Genomic DNA, 21,807 nt, shown 5'->3' on the forward strand with positions numbered 1-21,807 from the left:
TTTTCGTCAATATATATGAAGGTAAAGAAAATCTTTTATTTTTTATTTCAAATGTGCTAAATAACAATGCCTCTTGATCACAGGTTCAGTCAACAAAGCATCTGGCTTGTGTTCATGTATTAGACTGTAATTCGGGTTTCTATGTGCAATTATAGTATTTCAGTTTTATTTAATTAATTCAGTGTAAATGGTATTTAAAATATCTTGTCTTATTGAGGAAGAACCGTGCCAGATGTGTACGTTGAATCACACTTCCACACACAGAACAGTTACATTTGTGTTTTGTTGTTTCGTAGGTTTTATAGTTGCTGGGGACTTAATTAATTAATTGTGTTAACGGAAGTTTTCTTTCATTTTTTCATTCTTTGTTGTTATTCTATGCAGTCAGATTGCGAAGTAATACTAGTCAGGGCCAACCGGTTACGAGACTTCGTAATCGGACAGTCAGCTACAAAACTTGAAAATATTTGCATAATATTTAATTAAGCCCCCATGCAATATACCTGTTTTCATCATTAAGCACTACATTTACACAGACCATTAAAAGACATATGACTTCATGTAGCCACATGAAGTTGATTAACTAAATATATTTTTCATAACTAGCCTTCTGGTGTGTCTAAAACGGAAAATTTACTGTCAGTGTGTATTTTCGTGAGTCACGAATATCCCGTGCAGAAACTACCCAAACACTGAGGGCGGCTGACAGAAAAATGGATACTTGCTTATCGGAAATTGTTAGGAGAAATATGAAAAAATATAAATGAGTCAGGGAACAGACTTGAACAGAAAACGAAATTATTCGCCTTCCCCAGAATGTTTTATACATGATGGTTCCAATTTAAATTGATTGTAATTGTAATCTCTAGTAATTTAGTTGGGTCGACAGCCTCTAAATGTGTGTGATTTGTCGTGTAACCGAAATTTAACGGATTCCTTGTAGTACTCATGTAGACAACCTCACACATTTTATTGTTTCGGGTCAATTGACACTTTTAGCACCATGCAGATATTTTTACTAAATCATTTTGTAATTCGTTTTGATATTCTGATAACTTTTCTAGATGGTAAACAAAAGCATCATCTGCATCATAAGTTGCTCAGTTTGCCTGCTGAACTGTTTCTATAGATGAAGAGCAGCAGAGGAACCGCATATATATACCATCGGTTTCACTAGATGTCTTTCAGTCAATTACTACGAAATTTTTGATAGGAAATTACGAGTCTATAGGCACGTAATTTGATTAGAAGCCGGTGAAGTCGGTGAGTGGATGGTAGATGGAGTAAGGAATTTTCCTCTGCACTCAAAGGGATAGGGAAAGACGATGACGGCTATCTGATGGTGGGTAGGGAGACGATTTTTACAAAACACGCCGCACAAATATGGTAAAGACAGCTGAAGACCAAAATACCTAGAAAAGTGGCGAGGAGGTCTTTATTCAAGAGTGTTTGATGACTGTACATACGAGGAAGTGCCGAAAAGCAAAGCTTCCGAATTTCTTACATGAAAACTCTTGACCCTTATTTTTTTAAAAAAAAGATATTACCATTCTAGTCACCCTGATGGCGACCACATTACTCCCGACTAAAGACCAGTTTGTTGATGCCGTCACTGTAGAACGTTCGACTTTATTGACAGAGCCACAGCCTCACCTTTGCTTGCACCGCTTCATCACTATCAAAATTGAGTCCTCGAAGATGTTGAAGTTTTGGAAACAGATTAAAATCAGATGGACTGTATGGAGGATGATTCATGACAGTGAAGCCAAGTCGTCGGACTGTTGCAGATGTCACAGCGTTCGTGTGGGTTCTGGCATTGTCATGCTCAAGCAGAGGGTGTTCTATGTGTGGACGAAATCACAGAATTCGAAACTCGATTACGCGCCGACATACACTGAAGCGCCAAATAAACTGGTTTAGACATATAATACAGATATATGTAAAAAGGGCGGAATACGGAGCTGTGGTGGGCAACGCCTATACACGGTAATAAGTGTCTGGCGCAGTTGTTACATCGGTTACTGCTGATACAGTGGCAGATTACAAAGATGCAGTGAGTTTGAACGTGGTGTGATAGTCGACGCACGAGCGACGGGAAACAGCATCTCTGAGGCAGAGAGCCTGTATGGGGAGAGAGTGGCCTCCGGACGATACGATGGCCATTTTTCTGCCAAACTGCGGGCGATACTTTTGAATGGACAGTAGTGCAGTACACACTCACCGAATCAAAAGCACAAGACAATACGGCGAAATCATTCGTTAAACGCCTTTCTTTACAGATATAATTTACTCATAGTAGCCTGCTACGTACAGCACAGGAAAATTTGATACAGTGGCTGTAAAAATTACTCGTTACTTGCATTTATCTCGTTTAAAGTTCGTTTACTAGACATATTGCAATGAAAGTAACGCAAATAAAAAAAATATAGTGTATAGTATTTGTCTTGTATCGGAAGTGGATAACGCTGAAGATTTAACGTACAGTCTTAGACATAAAAACTGACCGCCAACCGGCCGCCACAGAGACTATGTCCGAGTCGTCACTTAAGGTGGCCAATAAAACTGACCGCCCCTGACAACTGTAAGTCCTGCCATCTGCACAATCTGGCAACACTAAATGGTTCAAATGGCTCTGAGCACTATGGGACTCAACTGCTGAGGTCATTAGTCCCCTAGAACGTAGAACTAGTTAAACCTAACTAACCTAAGGACATCACACACATCCATGCCCGAGGCAGGATTCGAACCTGCGACCGTAGCGGTCTCGCGGTTCCAGACTGCAGCGCCAGAACCGCGCGGCCACTTCGGCCGGCTCTGGCAACACTGTAAGATGCGGAACTGTTAGGAGGAAGTGTTATCTACTTCCTAGATGATATGGACGCAATGACCCCGTGGTCTTGCGGTAAGCGTCGTGCATTCTTAACTGAGAGTCGCATGTTCGCGTCCAATTGTCTTCTTTTTCTATTTCTTTTTTTTACCACATTTCGGTCTAAAGTTATTCGCTTAACATTCTACCCACTCGCAATAACAAGTATTCCAGAAACAATTCCGCAGGACAGCTCGTGGCTGCGTCGCGATCATAACAGCTTACGCTCGGGCGTTTCCTCGCGCTGCAGCGGCTACCGGCCACCGGCCAGGCGCCACCCGCTGCCTGAAATCCGGCGCCGCCCACGTGAAGGCGGCGCCACGCTGTCAGTGTATGTATCAACGCCATTTTCGAATTTGAAATTCTAGTTATCATCTTGCAGTTAAGCATTGGATTTTGCATACTTGAAAATCATGAACTACAGTTAAGCATTGTAAAATTGAGTGGCAAGTGGGAAAAGATGTAACATCAGCAATACAACATTTACTTTGGTATAACAGAGGGGTGAATGTAGAGGAGGCAGCTAGAAAGATTTGAACTGTGTTTGGAGCGAGTGCGTTTGGGAAAAATACGCCAGAAAAAGATATTCTTGTTTCAACAAAGATCGTTCTGGCATGAATGATTTTCCACATTAAGGAAGTCTCGACTACTGATATATGTGACAGATTACCATTTTTCCATCACGCGACATTTGCATTCAAGAGGCAAAGTTCAGAAGTCTGGTGCAGGAGTACTGCATGCTCTAATTCGAAACAACAAAAATCAACGGAGTGACTATTATTGAACGTCATCAGGTCGCTCATTGAGCATTCATATTCAGTACTGTTACTGGTGACGTGTTATGATGCCTTTATCGTTAACTTCCTAAGAAGAAATGAAAGGCTGAGCCCCACCAAAAGACGTAGACTAGAGCAAAGAGTAGTGTGAACATAATATTTTACATCTGATAGCCCCAAAAGTGTGTTTTGGGCTACGAATTCTGCCCCAAGGGGTGTGTGCAACACAGCTGGAATTTGTTGTCAACAACTGAGACACCTTTCGGTCGCAGTGTAAGAAAATCGAGCAACAAAACTACATCACCTATGCTACTGCATGATAACTCACTCTGTTGATTTGAGAAACAAAACTATCCAGGAGATTGATAGGAAAGTCGTCTCTCAGGCACTTATATTGATAGGGCACTCCTCTCTCAAGCAATTGCCCCTCTCGTCATATATTCGTAAAATATTACCTTTCCCGCTCTTGATCGATCAACCGTCAAGGCAATTCATTTCTAGACGAAAATACTCTTAAAACTGCACTGGTTTAATGACATCGTTAGAACCAGTGGGTTTCTACAGGCGTAGAATTTGCAAACAACTTTAGCATTGTCAGATTGTTTTAGATATCGTGAAAGAAAATTCAGCTGCTGATTAATTTCTCATTGATGATTACTGTTGCGATTAGTAAACTAATGGAAAATGCAATTAAAACATTCACTGTACTAATACAAATTAAATTCAGCTTACTACAGAAACATCACGACGGCAGTCGATCTTAATAAAGCATTAAGTGTCTGTAAGACGATTGAGTCTATTTTAACACGAATTAGTATGATATTACCGACTTTTGACTTCAAAAAGATCTGTATTTACTTCATTTCCTTTATTATTCGCAAGTATTATGAAAATGTGGAATTTCATAGATAAAATTATGTATTCACAACAACAACAAATATGTCGGCAGGAAACAAAAGTGGCATTATGAAATTGGCAGTACCGTAAGGTTTTCGCTCTGACACTAAGGGTTACTGTAAGTAGCAAGACGAATTTTGCTCGAGCGTTATCTTACGGTTCCCTTATTGAGTTTGTATCTGCCTTCTTGTAGCTCAGCTACAAAAGAATTAAAAATCTGGCTTTCAGCGAGTCTCGAAAGGCGAACGAAAGCGGCTTGCACCTGGCAGCGAAGCATGTTACCTGGGAACTGGGTTTTTCCTAAAGTGGGAAGACATCCTTTTCTGGTTGAATTGTTGGCAAAAGTCAGTCAGACGTGTGCCGTTGGTCTAAGCGTTTCGGTATGTTGAATTTGCACCAATGGTTTTTCTACAGGATTTTTCTGTTCCAAATAGATAGTTGAAGTCTCCCATTAGTATTTTCACGTCATCTTGGTGAATTTTGCTCATAGTATTTTCGAGTGTGTTCCAGAATGTTTCGACAATTTTGGTGTTTTTCTTATTTTCAATGTTGGTGGGAGCATGTGAATTGATGGGTGTATATTTTTTACTGCGGCTCTGAATGAGCGTAGTCATAAGTCGGTTGCTGATGGGTGTGATTTCTTTGACAGAGTTGATGATAGATCTGTGTTCGAGAAAAGCAATGCTGAAGATTGGTACACCTTTCGCTACCTTTTGTTGTATTTTGCTCTTGATGATGCAATGGTTTCCGTAATGCAAGGTTTCACTGTCAGTTAGTCGTGGTTCGTCAAGAGCAAGGATGAGAATTTTTTGTTGGTCGATTTCTTTTGTGAGATTATTTATTTTTCGTGCTTGGATCAATGTATCGATGTATAGTTATATAAAAAAAGTTCTTGTGTGTGTGAAATCTTATGGGACTTAACTGCTAAGGTCATCAGTACCTAAGCTTACACACTACTTAACCTAAATTATCCTAAGGACAAACACACACACACCCATGCTCGTGGGAGGACACGAACCTCCGCCGGGTCCAGCCGAACGGTCCATGACTGCTGCGGCCTAGACCGCTCGGCTAATCCCGCGCGGCGGGTAGTTTTCAAATGCATGTTTTCTGCGTGTAGGGAAATTTACCAGAGATCTCCGATATTCTCTGCCCCAGAATCCGAAATTCCAACTGCCGCCTGTCGACAGCTGGGTTGTGTACCACCTGGGGTAAAGTTGGCTTTGCTTGCACAGTTCATGTTTGCTTGTGTTTCATTAGTTTGGCCTGGGTGATTCCAGTACCGGACAGGACCAGAGGGTGTTGAAGCCTTTGGAAGAAAATATTTTCAGCCGAGCTCAATGAGCTAACAGACGGTGACCAGAGTAGCGGTAGTTTTCTCTCAGACGTGTCTGGATTTTGAGTTCAACTAACCTGAGTAGCTGAGTGGTCAGCGTGACAGACTGTCAATCCTAAGGGCCCGGGTTCGATTCCCGGCTGGGTCGGAGATTTTCTCCGCTCAGGGACTGGGTGTTTTGTTGTCCTAATGATCATCATTTCATTCCCATCGCCACGCAGGTCCCCGAAGTGGCGTCAAATCGAAAGACCTACACCAGGCGAACGGTCTACCCAACGGGAGGCCCTAGCCACACGACATTTCCATTTTTTTTGAGTTCAACGGATTGAGTAGCCGTTCAGGATTGTGTCAGTATTTGGTTCACACCAAGTATTTGATTTCTTCGGTACCACCCATCTGGGGGAGGGTTTTCCCTATCGGCCCCACGGGATTTTTATTACTATAATTGTCATTATGTCATCAGCAATTCCGGTATGGTGAATTTTCCCACCACTGAAATAGATGTGCATGGTTCGATTCAGTATTTCCATCAAATAAATATGGGTTATAATTACGTTACATTGCTGCTAGCTGACATATTTCTTACTTTTTCTTAGGCAGTTGCTACCTGTTACTCCATCATAGGAATTTATGTGCGCAGCATTGTTGCAATACAGACGTTAAAATTATCCAATTTCTGTAACTTCATTTCGATACCAGATCGTTCTAATCGGATTCAGCAAGTCAGGCTTAATGTGCATGTACGAATACGACTCTCATCATTTGATAGACTGGGTAAACCACATTCTTAATCGGACGGTTGAATCTAGATCACTTATTTATGACAGGGCCTGAATTCTTAAACACTGTGGAAAATAATAATACAATGTGCTTATTACTAATATGTTATTTAAATATAAAAATATGAACGAACGAGATAACAGTTTATTTACAGGAGCAGAGCCCCATCCATCATAGCAGAGCAGTGCGAGATTGGTTTCAGGGCCAAGAGAGGATAAAGCTGTTGCCGTTGTTCCACGATCACCGAACAGCATCCAGATAGAGAATATGTGGGCAGAGGTAACAAGGTCATTGCCATGTGGACCTACAAATGCAAGCGACCTTTGGACGAATATAGAAAACGTATGGTGGGAAGTAAACCATCACGCTACACTGTCGACGACTTAATGAAAATCAATGCCCCTATGCCTACGAGAAATCTTACGTAATGATCGTGGGTGGGTTGGTTACTAAAAGTATACTCGTCCACAAAACCCATGTGGACAATTATCTGATAGTCAGTCAAGGTTTGCTTTGTCGCAGCTCTTTAGATACAAGTCCATTTACTTTCAGTCTCCTCAAATGGCTCTGAGCACTATGGGACTTAACATCTGTGGTCATCAGTCCCCTAGCCCGCATCTCGTGGTCGTGCGGTAGCATTCTCGCTTCCCACGCCCGGGTTCCCGGGTTCGATTCCCGGCGGGGTCAGGGATTTTCTCTGCCTCGTGATGGCTGGGTGTTGTGTGCTGTCCTTAGGTTAGTTAGGTTTAAGTAGTTCTAAGTTCTAAGGGACTGATGACCATAGATGTTAAGTCCCATAGTGCTCAGAGCCATTTGAACCATCAGTCCCCTAGAACTTAGAACAACTTAAACCTAACTAACCTAAGGACATCACACACATCCATGCCCGAGGCAGGATTCGAACCCGCGACCGTAGCAGTCGCGCGGTTCCGGACTGAGCGCCTAGAACCGCTAGACCACCGCGGCCGGCTCAGTCTCCTCCCTACAATTCTTGCAATGCAAGGTAATTGAAAAATCTCATCCACTCGACGCCAACTGAGGAATTGACTGGTGCATGTGTTGTTCAACACACAGTAGTTGTCACCCTCACTGGAATCAATGACTGTTTGTGTGTGTTTTCGTGTACACGCACAATCTGAATCAATACTATTAACATCAGAGAGACAACCAACAACAAATATTGCATCAAATATGACTGTAAAGCGTTTTAACGCGATGGGAAGTTACAAACTGAATTTTTACCCAACCCACGACCTACATATTACGTTAAGTAAGACGTATTAACTCCATAGTATCGTTAGCAGAGACAGCGCGCTCTTGTTGTCGAGGCTCGCGACAAGTGCAGCGATTAGCAGTGCCCAATGCCGCCGCGATTTGTTTATGTTGGCTGAGCGTGGCCACTGCAGCAGACGCTTCGTCATAAACTGAAAGAAATCACATTGGCTCTGACTGCAGTTAGCGGATATCATTGCCTGCGTGTTCTTACAGTAACCAACGTGAGACTCTACTCACAGGTGCCATGGAGCAATTGCAACGGGTATCATGTCATTAGTCATCAGAATATTAAGCAGTGATGAAATGTCTACTCTATTTGAATCCCAAGAAAATAGGAACCTTCTCATAAAGGAATGTGAGGTGATATCAAAATTTATCCAACATACAAAAATTAACTGCAGGGCTTTCATGTATGCAGTAGTAGCACACAAGGAAATATTATGTCTTGGAAGTGTATATTTCATTTCCTCTTCTCATATTAACGCCCTTGTTTTAGTATGAAGTGAGAAAATAAACACGAAAAACTAAAGTTCCTGAGAAGCATATCAGTCATTTCCTCTTCGCATAACATAATTTTTTTTGTAATATGAAGTAAAAAAATAAACAGTTTAAGGTTGTGAAGTATAATATGGCACCAGATTCTTATCGTAGGCGCTATCGGAAACGCAAAAAACGGGTTGGATGCCGTAGAAGTCCCGTTACATTGATGGCAAGACAAATGTTCGCAAATCACCTCTATTGCCTCAAAAAACAATTGCATCTTAAATATCGAAGGACCGACGTCCACACTGTCACAGCGCGTTGAAATACAGTTAAGACGGCAGATGAATATTTGTTTCCGACTGGGCTTCGAACCTGGACTTCCTGCTTAGTAGACAGACATGCTTATCACTGCACCATTATTTTTTTTTTAAAAGTTTGAGAAGACTTTCAGCACCAGGTAGGCGGAGGCAAAGAGCGCGGGGGTCGAAGATCCGAGGCCTGGCCTCAATGCCTCCCCTATACCTGTCACTGAGCACCTTCATTATTCCCATGTATTCCATGTTTGCAGCCATATATACCTTTAAATTGTGGAACAAAATTGAAGTAGGTATTAAGGTAAAATAAATTACAGATTGTCGCCTCCAATGGCGTGCGTTCCTTGTAGAACATAACTTATAACAGTGAAGAGGGTGACGGAAAAATACATAACAAACATTCATTCAGAAATATATTCACAATTTAAGTTATTTTGCACTGGATGCATATGAGGTCTGTAAGGAAGCCATATATTTTTCAACAAATGAAAAAAAATTCGGGGCCGGAGGGGTTTTGTCAAATTAGAACAGTTCTGACTTTAGAACCAACGTAAAAGAATATTCCAGGAATTAAAAAAAGGTGAAATAATAGTATTCTGCTTCTAATCAAGAAAACTGTCCACCTCTTCATAGCCCACATAAAGCAATAGATAAAAAAAAATTGAAATCATTCCTTATATTTGTTATTCTTTTTCAAAGTAAAATGTTCTTCTGCAATATAAAACATGTACTCTTCTAAGTTCAGTTTGTTACGACGTAAAACACAAACTATCCCAGAAGCCACGAATAACTGTTATTCTTTGCGGACGGGTAACATTTGCAGTCGGGTTGTAAAGCTTTAGTTATCGGTATATGACTTTCTGCGGTTCTGTTGATAGTGCTAATTTCTTCCTAGTCCAGTTCCAAATTCTGATTCTATTTTCACATAAGAAGATGTGCGCTACAGTTTCTACAAGCCGACATTTGCCGCAGTATGGAGATGGTCTCAATTTGATTTCCCATAGTCGTTCCGCTGAGGGTATGGTTTCGTTTACAACGTTGAACCATACGGCACTGACTCTAGTTGGTAGAATTTCATTGTTGATATTTTTCCAGACGTTCCTCTTGTTTTTTGTAGGTTAATTTACCGGAATTGGTTTGTGAAGGCGATGTCTGGTAATATAATCTTAGACGGTTCTAGTGTTGGTTTGTGCTGGTGGAAGTCTTATACAGCTCCAATTTCCATAGTACTTTCGGACGTAATCGAGATTGGCATGCTACATTAACAGGAGCGTTCCTATCCCCAGGATCTAAGGAGAGGAACAGAAGTTTCGTGATGCCTGTCTTAGTGGCATGTATTAGTTTAAAAGCACGTCTCTAATTCCAAGTATTCCGTTTTGCCTCTGCAAAGTCGCCGTGTGGAGGGATACTTTGAAGATATTTTGTTTACACACATACCAAGAGGCTACAGCTAATATTTTTTGTGCAGTGACCTGCGGTATCGGTAAGACTGCTGCGACATGATATATTTTGCTAAGTACGTTTGTATTTGTAAGGTGAACTTTCTGCAGTCGGTCTAACAATCGCATGTCATGGTCCTTCAAGAAGGTTCCTATGACATTAAGTTTCCGCTCCCAATTGTTCGTGGATATACGCTTGGGATTCGCCCTTAACCTCAAGCCGACTTGGAGTCTCTCTTCAGTTACATCTAACCAGTGCGTACCTGTTACACTATTGTACAAACCGAGATGCAGGTTCATTTGGCTACAAGAATGCGTATGTTCCTCCAGCATGACGGGGCTCCTGCACATTCTAGTCGTCAGGTGACACATTATCCAAACCTAACATTTCCCGGAAGGTGGATCATTAGATATGGGCACTTTTCTTGGCCTTCAAGGTCCTCGGACCTAATCTCTTTGGATTTTTGCCTGCGGTTATGGTTAAAGGCGAAGTCTACAAATAAAAAGTAAACCCAAGAGCCGATTTGATCGCTCGGGTTATGAACAGTGCAGCCCTCATAGAAGAACGCAAAGACGATCTCAGTAGAGATACACGTGGTGTTATCAAGAGAAGTCAAATGTGCATTGAAGTTGGTTGGTGAATTTTTGAAAATCAACTTTGAATGTCCTCATTTGCCTTTGCTTTGAGTTTGTTAGCGTTACGTACTAACAGTTGTATCTCTGTACTCAATAAAAAGTGGACGCATTTATATGGAATTTTTTTCCGTCTGTACTACCACCTGCTAAAATATCTACTATTCCTCCTGAAACACCCTGTGTATGGATATATGTCTGGTGTCTGTTCTTTCGGACATGTCCGAAAGGAAATGCTTCGTGGCATTCTGCAACGACCTTCGATCTAGTTGCAGGGGCTGATACAGATTTCAGAGCTGCTTGGCTGTCTGAATAATAGTAGATGCTACGATTTTTGTCATGTCTATTCTAATTTTCCTCCGTGCACATGCTGACAGAAAAAAAAGTGTAATACTGTGGCTATCTTCCCTAAAGAGATTCTAGGCAGTACACCAGTCCTGGTACTTTCATCTGCTTTCGACCTGTCAGTAAACCACTATATTATGTCTCCTGCACGGTGTTGTGGTTCGTTTTTCCACTGTTCCCTGCTTCCAACTGTTACGTGGCAAAGTTTATTGAAACAGCTAGAAGTTATTGTGTAGTTAGTCGGCATTTCCTCAGCCATCGCCTTACTGATTTGGTATTCCGTATATCCTAACTATATCCAGTTATTTACAATTTTTAGCCTTTATGTCCCTGCCGCTGCCTCCATTTTAAGCCACAGGAGTAAGGCGGGCATGTTTAGCATAATATCCATTCCAAGAGTGGATGTCCTGCTAATTCCATCTGTTTGTGAAAGCAGGCCAGTCTCTGCACTTTGCCAGACTCCCTAGCAGCCACCTTCTGTTCGACTTTGTTCATATTATAGGCCAATAAATTATAATTGGTCTTTTTGCAGGGATGTATATCCAGTACGTACTGGGTTTACACCCCAGTTTACCCTACAGCAGCTTCTAGTGCTTATAAGATTATCTTTCGCAGTGGAAAATATTCTTTATGTGAGGTGTTCATAATAGTTTTCCATCCAGGGCTACCTCTAGATACACTACAACCCTCTCTAATATACTTTTTCACAATGTTCAGTGCACATAGGTTTAACAGTACTAGCAAATTTTCTAAGTCTTACTGTGAATAGATAGTCTACTTATTCTTTTCAGGAGTAGTCTCCCGCATTCATCTCATCTATGAGTTCGTTCACCACTAGGTTTTTCATCTCTAACCATTTACTCGAAGGTCGTATTACTCGACATCCAGGAAGATACAGAGAGCATCCAGAAAGGGTAGTGCTTTTTCCACCTTCCCAACAAGTTGGTGAAGTTTTACTTCGCATGATTTGCTTCGCAAGTATTATGAAAATGTGGCATTTCATATATAAAATTATGTATTCACACAACAAAAAATATGTCGGCAGAAAACAAAAACGTGGCATTATGAATTTGGCAGTACCTCACGGTTTTCGCTTTGACACTAAGGGTTACTAAAAGGAGCAAGACGACTTTTGCTAGAGCGTTGTCTTACGATTTCCTCATTGAATTTTTATATGCCTGCTTGCAGCTCTGCTAGAAAACAATTAAAACTCTGGCTTTCGGCGAGGCTCGAAAGGCGAACAGAGGCAATATGCACGTGACAGGCAAGCACGTTACCGCGAAGCTAGCGGATAGGCGCGGTTACTCCCACTTACTTATCGACTCAGTAAGCTGTATGGCAGATAAACCGCAACATAAGAGGCGACAGTAGTTGTATTTCCCATTGGAACGACTTTCGTGGACTCAAAAGGATTAACTGATATCCTTATGTCACATCTCAAGCGAAAATCACTCAGTATTAAATTGAAATGACACGATAATTTCAAGTGAATTTAACAGGATAGTTCTGTGCCATCAAGGAAGTAACTCGTCGGTCACAGAGTTGCCAAACATATTCTGCACTGTTGCCAAGTTTCAGTTATACCGCCAGGAAGGATACCAGCTGATGTGTTCTGTGAGTGACCTCGGAAGTGACTATAGCTTCGTTTCAAAGTTGCGGGTGGCAAGGGCCGCAAGATCCTCATTATATGTCAATGAGTCTTATTCGCATTTCTTTAACTAGGTTTAGGGGCTAGAGTGCAATTACTTGTAATACATCGATGCACTGAATGCAAACTAAATGTCATAAATTAATAACTGCGGCAATTATTTGTGTTTTACTGACTTAATCGGACCGAAACCTTGAAAGCGTATTCGCCAGACGCGATTCACAGTTTTGGAGCTTCTCCAGTGGTAGAACTGGCAATGTATATTTGCTGTACAATATTGTTATTGAGATCACTGTCATTGCCACATCCACCAGAAGACAGGCATGGCCTGGCTTATTGTTGTCAGCTTTCCTGACGGATATTCTGCCTTTGTTCGAAACGTGAAGACTTAGGGTGAATTCGAACATTACATATGGCGAAAATTTGATGTTTCTATTCTTTCAGCTCTAACATTCAAATAAGTTACAAGAAGCGGCAGAAAAGCGCCTGTGAATCAACAGTTAATAATGCAATCATAATTAGTGGAATCTGACAAATTCCATCTGTCATCTGATAACTGTGAAAAACTACTTTTTTCATCTTCACAGTACCACAGTATGAACTCAAGGGTTTCATAGGATACCTATACTTAATTTCGTTGTGATCGTTTTCAATGACAGTACGGGAGGAGCAAAACCGTCTGACTTGAAACATACTTTCCAGCGGGATTTGAATCTTTGGCTACAGTTGCAGTAGCACGTCCGGTGAGGTATCATCCAGTGAGGTACCAAGAATGTGAGCAATCACTCATTGTTATAGTTTAGGCTAGAATCGAGAGAAGCAGGTTTCCGACAAAGTAAACGATGAGAGACACTGTCGCTGTCACTTATTAAACAGGAATTGTTCAGAAAATTACAGCTATATGTAGTGAAATGAGTAGGTTGATGCAGCTCCAGTCCGGCACTATCACTGAGTTGCCAAACATTTTCCGAATAGCACTTAAGATAAATTTTCTCTTCCTCGTGATGACTGGGTGTTGTGTGATGTCCTTAGGTTAGTTAGGTTTAAGTAGTTCTAAGTTCTAGGGGACTGATGACCATAGGTGTTAAGTCCCATAGTGCTCAGAGCCGTTTTTTTGAACTTAAGATAAAAATGTGTATGCGTGCGTGTGTGTGTGTGTGTGTGTGTGTGTGTGTGTGTGTGTGTGTGTGTGTGTGTGTGTGTGTGTGTGTGTGTGTCTGTTCTTTCGGACGTTTCCGAAAGAACAGGAACTACGAATCGAAACAGACAGCCTTGTTAATCAATTAAAGATTGAAGGACAGATGTCCAGGCTGTAATGCGCATTAAAATAGAACAACGGCGCCAGATGAAAATTTGTGCCTGACCAGGTTCGAACCCGGATTCGTAGTGTCTTTTCTTTCGGACATTCCCGAAAGAACAGACACCACACATATATCCATATACAGGGGCTATATGGCATTTTTTCTGCAATTCGTCTATACCACCAGCTCCTACAATATTTACTATTCCTCCTCAAACATCCAGTGTAATTATTTGGGTCTCGACGGGTTTTTAGTGCTAGACGCACAACATCGTCCGAACCCTAGCGGGAATACAGTGTGTCCGCGAGCGAGTGGAATAAAGGCCACGGGGGGGCGGGGACCGTGCATGTGGTATGGGGCAAAGATGGGAATTCGCGTCTGACGAGGAGCGTGTGTAGATAGGTGCTCAAGACAGGTTGGCTGCTGTGTCCCGACAGTGCCCACCGTCGGAGGTTCGAGTCCTCCCTCCGGCATGGGTGTGTCTGTTGTCCATAGCGTAAGTTAGTTTAAGTTAGATTAAGTAGTGTGTCAGCTTGGTCTCATAAGTTGTTACAACGAATTTACAAAATTTTAAATCCAAAATACTGCATCTCGCTTCTTACAATAGTGCAATAGGTGCGCACTGGTTAGCTGTAACTGATGAGAGACTCCAACTCGTATTGTGGTTAAGGGCATAAGAACTTAAATTGTGAATACATTTCTGGACGAATGTTTGTTATGTATTTTTCCTGTGGTGTCGCCACCAGACACCACACTTGCTAGGTGGTAGCCTTTAAATCGGCCGCGGTCCGCTAGTATACGTCGGACCTGCGTGTCGCCACTGTCAGTGATTGCAGACCCAGCGCCACCACACGGCAGGTCTAGAGAGACTTTCTATCACTCGCCCCAGTTGTGCAGCCGACTTTGCTAGCGAAGCTACACTGACAAATACGCTCTCATTTGCCGAGACGATAGTTAGCATAGCCTTCAGCTACGTCATTTGCTACGACCTAGCAAGGCGCCATTACCAGTTATATTGTGAAGCATGTACAGTCAAGAGCGATGTACACCAATTATAGATTAAAGTTAAGTATTCCAAGAACTACGTTCTTTTCTTTATAGGATAATTACTTTACGTTGTTCCAGACCTCACGCCAGACTGCGTGAGCTTTAAAAGCGTGCATTTCGGCCTCCTCTAGCAACACGGTGTTGGCTCGTCTGCCAACACTTCATTTCCGTCACCCTTTTCACTGTTATAAGTTATGTTCTACAAGGAACGCATGCCATTGGAGGCGACAATCTGTAATTTATTTTACCTTAATTACTACTACAATTTTGTTCCACAATTTAAAGGCATATATGGGTGCAAACATGGAATACATGGGAATAATGCAGCTGCTCAGTGACAGGTGAGGAGGAGGCATTGAGGCCAGGCCTCGAATCTTCGACCCCTGCCCTCTTTGCCTCCGCCTACCTGATGCTGAAAGTCTTCTCAAACTTTTATAAAAAAATAATAGTGCAGTGATCAGCATGTCTGTCTAATAAGCAGGAGGTCCAGGTTCGGAGCCCAGTCGGTCACAAATATTCATCTGCCATCTTAACTGTACTTCAACGCGCTGTGACAGTGTGGACGTCGGTCCTTCGATATTTAAGATGCAATTGTTTTTTGAGGCAATAGAGGTGATTTGCGAACATTTGTGTTGCCATCAGTGTAACGGGACTCCAACGGTATCCAACCCTTAGTCATTGCTTTTTTCCGGCGCTAACCCATGTCATATATATGCGAATCAGATTGTAGTTCATATTTAGTCAAATAACGAATGGTCAGTGTACAAGTATACCGGCCGTGATGGACGAGCGGTTCTAGGCGCTACAGTCTGGAACCGCGCGACCGCTACGGTCGCAGGTTCGAATCTTGTCTCTGGCATGGATATGTCTGATGTCATTAGGTTAGCTAGGTTTAAGTAGTTCTAAGTTCTAGTGGACTGATGACCTCAGAAGTTAAGTCCCATAGTGCTCAGAGCCATTTAAACCATTTATGAAGTATACAAGTAGTCATTCCAGCTGCATAGCTGAGGGTAATATTTGTAAAGCAATTCATTGCAGAATTAATGTAATACCCGCACGATGATCTCTGTAGCCATACTGTATCATTAGCAGCCCGCGAATGGAGTACTATATTCGTTAAATCGGATTACTCAAGCTGAGGCCAAATAAAGAGAAGCGACGACGCCACAACACTATCTTTAAATAAGTAGGTAGTCAGCGCTAAATTATGTGTGCCACCATTAACGTTACTGTAAGCAATTTGACAGCATGACACCACGACAACTACTGACAACCTGAGCCACATCATCACGCAGTTGTAGCTCGCAGTGATTACAAGTTGCTAATGTTTGTCAAGAATAGCGGAAAGCGCATCTGAAGTTCCATTTGCATTACGTCTAGGACGGAGAGAATCCTAAATAACAGTAATAGGTCACCCAGCGAAGAGAAGAGTCCACGTTTTGTCTCAAGCTCTTGCAGTTTGATATTAATGTAGTTCCCGATAGTTTCACACTAACGGGTTCTTTTGGCCACCGGAATACTCATTTGTGAATTACAAAAGTGTAATTGCTAGAACGCTCAGCTACATTAATAACACCTCATTCTAGATTGAATACGACTCGGAAAGCGACTTTAATTTGACGTTTCCATCCATCTCCTGAAGTCTTACTAAATGAAGTCTGAAGTGTACGCACAGTTGTGTTGCCTGCCGCATGGATTTTGTGATCTGTTGTGGCAGCTGGCAGTCATTGCTGAATACAGACATTTGCAAATATCCCCACTGCTTTTGGGGAAATCGTCTTTGTTGCATTTTTTCCATACCGTAATTAGCACAATAACATAAGGTTTGTTCTGCTGAAGAACTTGATGCCCACAAGTCCTTAGTTAAGAATCCCCTAGCGGGAGTAATACATGAAAGCAGACAGACTGTTGCACAAAAGAATGGACAGCTCCCTGCTTTTTGCGTTTCCGATAGCGCCTACGATAAGAATCTGGTGTCATATTATGCTTCACAACCTTAAACTGTTTCTTTCTTTACTTCATACTAATACAAAAGTTATGATGTGAGAAGAGGAAATGACTGATATGCTTCTCAGGAACTTTAGTTTTTCGTGTTTATTTTCTCACTTCATACTAAACCAAGGGCGTTAATATGAGAAGAGGAAATGAAATATACACTTCCAAGACATAATATTTCCTTGTGTGCTACTACTGCATACATGAAAGCCCTGCAGTTAATGTTTATATGTTGGATAAATTTTGATATCATCTCACATTCCTTGATGAGAAAGTTCCTATTTTCTTGGGATTCAAATAGAGTGGACATTTCATCACTGGTTAATATTCTGATGACTAATGACATGATACCCGTTGCAATTGCTCCATGGCACCTGTGAGTAGAGTCTCACGTTGGTTACTGTAAGAACACGCAGGCAGTGATATCCGCTCACTGCAGTCAGAGCCAATGTGATTTCTTTCAGTTTATGACGAAGCGTCTGCTGCAGTGTCCACGCTCAGCCAACATAAACAAATCGCGGCGGCATTGGGCACTGCTAATCGCTGCACTTGTCGCGAGCCTCGACAACAAGAGCGCACTGTCTCTGCCAACGATACTATGGAGTTAATACATCTTACTTAACGTAATATGTAGGTCGTGGGTTGGGTAAAAATTCAGTTTGTAACTTCCCATCGCATTAAAATGCTTTACAGTCATATTTGATGCAATATTTGTTGTTGGTTGTCTCTCTGATGTTAATAGTATTGATTCAGATTGTGCGTGTACACGAAAACACACACAAACAGTCATTGATTCCAGTGAGGGTGACAACTACTGTGTGTTGAACAACACATGTACCAGTCAATTCCTCAGTTGGCCTCGAGTGGATGAGATTTTTCAATTACCTTGCATTGCAAGAATTGTAGGGAGGAGACTGAGCCGGCCGCGGTGGTCTAGCGGTTCTAGGCGCTCAGTCCGGAACCGCACGACTGCTACGGTCGCAGGTTCGAATCCTGCCTCGGGCATGGATGTGTGTGATGTCCTTAGGTTAGTTAGGTTTAAGTTGTTCTAAGTTCTAGGGGACTGATGACCACAGATGTTAAGTCCCATAGTGCTCAGAGCCATTTGAGGAGACTGAAAGTAAATGGACTTGTATCTAAAGAGCTGCGACAAAGCAAACCTTGACTGACTACCAGATAATTGTCCACATGGGTTTTGTGGACGAGTATACTTTTAGTAACCAACCCACCCACGATCATTACGTAAGACTTCTCGAAGACATAGGGGCATTGATTTTCATTAAGTCGTCGACAGTGTAGCGTGATGGTTTACTTCCCACCATACGTTTTCTATATTCGTCCAAAGGTCGCTTGCATTTGTAGGTCCACATGGCAATGACCTTGTTACCTCTGCCCACATATTCTCTATCTGGATGATGTTCGGTGATCGTGGAACAACGGCAACAGCTTTATCCTCTCTTGGCCCTGAAACCAATCTCGCACTGCTCTGCTATGATGGATGGGGCTCTGCACCTGTAAATAAACTGTTATCTCGTTCGTTCATATATTTATATTTAAATAACATATTAGTAATAAGCACATTGTATTATTATTTTCCACAGTGTTTAAGAATTCAGGCCCTGTCATAAATAAGTGATCTAGATTCAACCGTCCGATTAAGAATGTGGTTTACCCAGTCTATCAAATGATGAGAGTCGTATTCGTATATGCACATTAAGCCTGGCTTGCTGAATCCGATTAGAACGATCTGGTATCGAAATGAAGTTACAGAAATCGGATAATTTTAACGTCTGTATTGCAACAATGCTGCGCACATAAATTCCTATGATGGAGTAACAGGTAGCAACTGCCTAAGAAAAAGTAAGAAATATGTCAGCTAGCAGCAATGTAACGTAATTATAACCCATATTTATTTGATGGAAATACTGAATCGAACAATGCACATCTATTTCAGTGGTGGGAAAATGCATCATATCGGAATTGCTGATGACATAATGACAATAATAGTAATAAAAATCCCGTGGGGCCGATAGGGAAAACCCTTCCCCAGTTGGGTGGTACCGAAGAAATCAAATACTTGGGGTGAACCAAATACTAACACAATCCTCAACGGCTACTCAATCCGTTGAACTCAAAATCCAGACACGTCTGAGAGAAAACTACCGCTACTCTGGTCACCGTCTGTTAGCTCATTGAGCTCGGCTGAAAATATTTGCTTCCAAAGGCTTCAACACCCTCTGGTCCTGTCCGGTACTGGAATCACCCAGGCCAAACTAATGAAACACAAGCAAACATGAACTGTGCAAGCAAAGTCAACTTTACCCCAGGTGGTACACAACCCAGCTGTCGACAGGCGGCAGTTGGAATTTCGGATTCTGGGGCAGAGAATATCGGAGATCTCTGGTAAATTTGCCTACACGCAGAAAACATGCATTTGAAAACTACACGCCGCGCGGGATTAGCCGAGCGGTCTGGGCCGCAGCAGTCATGGACCGTTCGGCTGGACCCGGCGGAGGTTCGTGTCCTCCCACGGGCATGGGTGTGTGTGTGTTTGTCCTTAGGATAATTTAGGTTAAGTAGTGTGTAAGCTTAGGTACTGATGACCTTAGCAGTTAAGTCCCATAAGATTTCACACACATAAGAACTTTTTTTTTTATAACTATACATCGATTCGTTGATCCAAGCCCGAAAACTAAATAATCTCACAAAAGAAATCGACCAACAAAAAATTCTCATCCTTTCTCTTGACGAAGCACGACTAACTGACAGTGAAACCTTGCATTACGGAAACCATTGCATCTTCAAGAGCAAAATACAACAGAAGGTAGCGAAAGGTGTACCAATCTTCGGCATTGCTTTTCTCGAACACAGATCTATCATCAACTCTGTCAAAGAAATCACACCCATCAACAACCGACTTATGACTACGCTCATTCAGAGCCGCAGTAAAAAAAAACACCCATCGATTCACATGCTCCCACCAACATTGAATATAAGAAAAACACCAAAATTGTCGAAACATTCTGGAACACACTCGAAAATACTATGAGCAAAATTCACCAAGATGACGTGAAAATACTAATGGGAGACTTCAATTATCTATTTGGAACAGAAAAATCCTGTAGAAAAACCATTGGTGCAAATTCAACACACCGAAACGCTTAGACCAACGGCACACGTCTGACGGACTATTGCCAACAATTCAACCAGAAAAGGATGTCTTCCCACTTTAGGAAAAACCCAGTTCCCAGGTAACATGCTTAGCTGCCAGGTGCAAGCTGCTTTCGTTCGCCTTTCGAAACTCGCTGAAAGCCAGATTTTTAATTCTTTTGTAGCTGAGCTACAAGAAGGCAGATACAAACTCAATAAGGGAACCGTAAGATAACGCTCGAGCAAAATTCGTCTTGCTACTTACAGTAACCCTTAGTGTCAGAGCGAAAACCTTACGGTACTGCCAATTTCATAATGCCACTTTTGTTTCCTGCCGACATATTTGTTGTTGTTGTGAATACATAATTTTATCTATGAAATTCCACATTTTCATAATACTTGCGAATGATAAAGGAAATGAAGTAAATACAGATCTTTTTGAAGTCAAAAGTCGGTAATATCATACTAATTCGTGTTAAAATAGACTCAATCGTCTTACAGACACTTAATGCTTTATTAAGATCGACTGCCGTCGTGATGTTTCTGTAGTAAGCTGAATTTAATTTGTATTAGTACAGTGAATGTTTTAATTGCATTTTCCATTAGTTTACTAATCGCAACAGTAATCATCAATGAGAAATTAATCAGCAGCTGAATTTTCTTTCACGATATCTAAAACAATCTGACAATGCTAAAGTTGTTTGCAAATTCTACGCCTGTAGAAACCCACTGGTTCTAACGATGTCATTAAACCAGTGCAGTTTTAAGAGTATTTTCGTCTAGAAATGAATTGCCTTGACGGTTGATCGATCAAGAGCGGGAAAGGTAATATTTTACGAATATATGACGAGAGGGGCAATTGCTTGAGAGAGGAGTGCCCTATCAATATAAGTGCCTGAGAGACGACTTTCCTATCAATCTCCTGGATAGTTTTGTTTCTCAAATCAACAGAGTGAGTTATCATGCAGTAGCATAGGTGATGTAGTTTTGTTGCTCGATTTTCTTACACTGCGACCGAAAGGTGTCTCAGTTGTTGACAACAAATTCCAGCTGTGTTGCACACACCCCTTGGGGCAGAATTCGTAGCCCAAAACACACTTTTGGGGCTATCAGATGTAAAATATTATGTTCACACTACTCTTTGCTCTAGTCTACGTCTTTTGGTGGGGCTCAGCCTTTCATTTCTTCTTAGGAAGTTAACGATAAAGGCATCATAACACGTCACCAGTAACAGTACTGAATATGAATGCTCAATGAGCGACCTGATGACGTTCAATAATACTCACTCCGTTGATTTTTGTTGTTTCGAATTAGAGCATGCAGTACTCCTGCACCAGACTTCTGAACTTTGTCTCTTGAATGCAAATGTCGCGTGATGGAAAAATGGTAATTTGTCATATATATCAGTAGTCGAGACTTCCTTAATGTGGAAAATCATTCATGCCAGAACGATCTTTGTTGAAACAAGAATATCTTTTTCTGGCGTATTTTTCCCAAACGCACTCGCTCCAAACACAGTTCA

The sequence above is a fragment of the Schistocerca americana genome, chromosome X, assembly GCF_021461395.2.
Source record: "Schistocerca americana isolate TAMUIC-IGC-003095 chromosome X, iqSchAmer2.1, whole genome shotgun sequence".
Lineage (NCBI taxonomy): Eukaryota > Metazoa > Arthropoda > Insecta > Orthoptera > Acrididae > Schistocerca > Schistocerca americana.